Here is a 2317-nt window from a genome sequence, read left to right on the forward strand (position 1 = left end):
TGCACCCCCCCAGGGGTGCTGAAAAAATAAATCTGTATTTTAAAATGGCACCCATAGTAGTTATGGAGTGCCCAAAGAGCCAAAAGTAGCTTGCAAATACTTAGCTTGTTTGCGAGCTAAATTTGACTTTTTTGGTGCTCTGTAGCGATTATAGAGCACTAAAAGGGTCAAATTTAGCTTGTAATCAAACTAATTTTGGCCATTTGGACACCCTTTAGCTGCTATGGATGCCATCCCTCCCCCAATTTGGGGGTGGCAGGAGCTGTCTGTTGCCCACCCCTGGTCTAGAGGGCTAAAACTAGGCCCATGTGCCCTCCACACTGCCAGCTTGAGTTGAAAGATTGAAATTTTGGGAAACATTGAAAAAAGATGTTTGGATTTTTTCCCCTTTCATAATGGTGGGTGAAATACTTATTAATGCAATATTATCTATCTGTTACGGCTGTGCACCGCTCCAGCCCGAGGCTTGAAGCCTGATTCAAAGCAGGCTGCTTCGGGTCACTTCGAGCCCCTTCCGAGGTGAAGTGGAGGGGGCATGAAGCGACCCAAGATGGGTAAAGGACTCTCCGAAGTGTGTCAGTGCGCTTCAGAGCTTTGGCACCCCCAGCCCAGTTGCACCGGCACCTCTAGATCCTTACCAGAGAGGCCCATTGCTGCGCCCGTAGCCACCACCTCCATTGCCACCGCCTCTACTGCCATCATCACGTTGCTGGTTCTGTCACCGCTGCCACTTCCTGAGGCCTGGAGACATGCTGGCTCTTACTGCAGGGAGTCACTATTTTTAAAATGGCAATTTCCTGGAAGTTGCTATTTTAAAAACGGTGACTCCCTTCAATAAGAGCCAGTGAGCGTGCAGGCCTCAGAAGCTGGCAGAGGAGGAGGTGGCTGTGGTGGAAGTGGAGGCAGTGGCAATGGAGGAGAAGGTGGAGGAGGAGGAGGCGGCGATGGAGGAGGAGGAGGAGGAGGCGGCGATGAGGAGGAGGTGGCGGTGACAGGTGGCAGCAGCAAGGTAAGGAGCTGGGGGTTTGCACAGGGGCATCAGGGGGGCAAAGCGGGATTTGGCCATCCAAATCTCGCTTCGGGTTCGGGGATGAGTTGGGTTAGGGGGCCCCTGAATCAGCCTGAGCCGAATCAGGCCTGCTTCTGAAGCCACGAAGCAGCTTCTGAGTCGGATCGGGCCCGCCTCCGAAGCCACAAAGTGGCTTCGCAGTCAGATCGGGGAATCGCTGAACTGTCTGTCTGTCTGTCTTGTCTGTCTGTCCGTCCATCCGTCCATCCATCCATCCATCTATCGTGGCAACCAATTCACACTGTTGCAAACATCTTCAAATGTAATAACATTAGATTATAGCATTGCTTCCATATTGAACTGGTTTAATAGACAAGCCACACTTGGAAAAGTACTTTTAAATATGACCAAATACAGAACATCTTCAGGTATTTAGTCTAGGAGTGCATTTGGGCATGTGCCAAGCATACTGTTCCTGCCATAGGACACCAGGTCCCTTGGTTTATGATGATGATGATGATTAGTAGTATTTCATGTCTATACTGCCCAATAGCCAAAACTCTCTGGACAGTTCACAAAAATGACAAACCATAAAACACAGCCTCTGACTTCTTTTGCTGGTCACTTGGTCATGATTCTTCCATCTTCTGCATCAAATGAAAGATACTGATGAATGTTTGAAAATTCACATATCCAATTTAGGGGGAGGGAAAGTAACACATAAAAGATTAGAGAAACTTGTTTCAGTTGATTCCAACCTTCTATTTTCTGAAGTCCACAAGAAGGTCGAAGTGAAAGTTCAGAATCAGAAGCTCTGAATTTTTCAGGCACTGATTCTGATCAGATAAGTAAATGTCAGTTATGCAGGTATTTTCAGTGTTATATTATTTACAAGGTTTGGAGAGGAAAACAAATATGGGATCATGATAGTAATATTATCTAGAGATACAATGACACTTGCAGGCCAAACCTATGCATGTTTACTCAGAAAGAAGTTTCACTGAATTCAGTTGGGCTTACACACGGCGGAATGTACCTAGAATAGCACCTTCACTGTGCATGATAACTGTATACTATTGAAGAATTAAATGTTACTGCCAAATTCAATTGAGTCAAATTTATTGCTACTCCTTATAGGGGTGTTTATTTTCAGAGTGTTTTTCTAAAAATAAGTTTCTGCATGATAAAGCTGAGGTTTGAATACTGGCTACATTTCAAAGAATTGCTTTATTGTACATTATTGCAAGAATTGCACATTGGGACATCCAATGTGTGGGCATGCCAATGGTATTTCTTTTCTTTGAATGA

At 45.4% G+C, this 2317-nt stretch overlaps 1 long non-coding RNA gene across 2 annotated transcripts in view; it reads left to right on the forward strand.

Annotated features, from left to right (window-relative positions):
• Nucleotides 1-2114, forward strand: part of LOC146340014 (uncharacterized) — a 44033-nt gene extending 41919 nt beyond the window's left edge. For both annotated transcript variants that reach the window (XR_014784435.1, XR_014784436.1), the window contains exon 5: nucleotides 1-2114. This exon is cut by the window's left edge and continues 322 nt beyond it. This is a non-coding gene — a long non-coding RNA (uncharacterized LOC146340014).
• The last annotated feature ends 203 nt before the right edge of the window (nucleotides 2115-2317 follow it).

The sequence above is a fragment of the Heloderma suspectum genome, chromosome 7, assembly GCF_057233095.1.
Source record: "Heloderma suspectum isolate Gila_16-S chromosome 7, 16-S_ref, whole genome shotgun sequence".
Classification (NCBI taxonomy): domain Eukaryota; kingdom Metazoa; phylum Chordata; class Lepidosauria; order Squamata; family Helodermatidae; genus Heloderma; species Heloderma suspectum.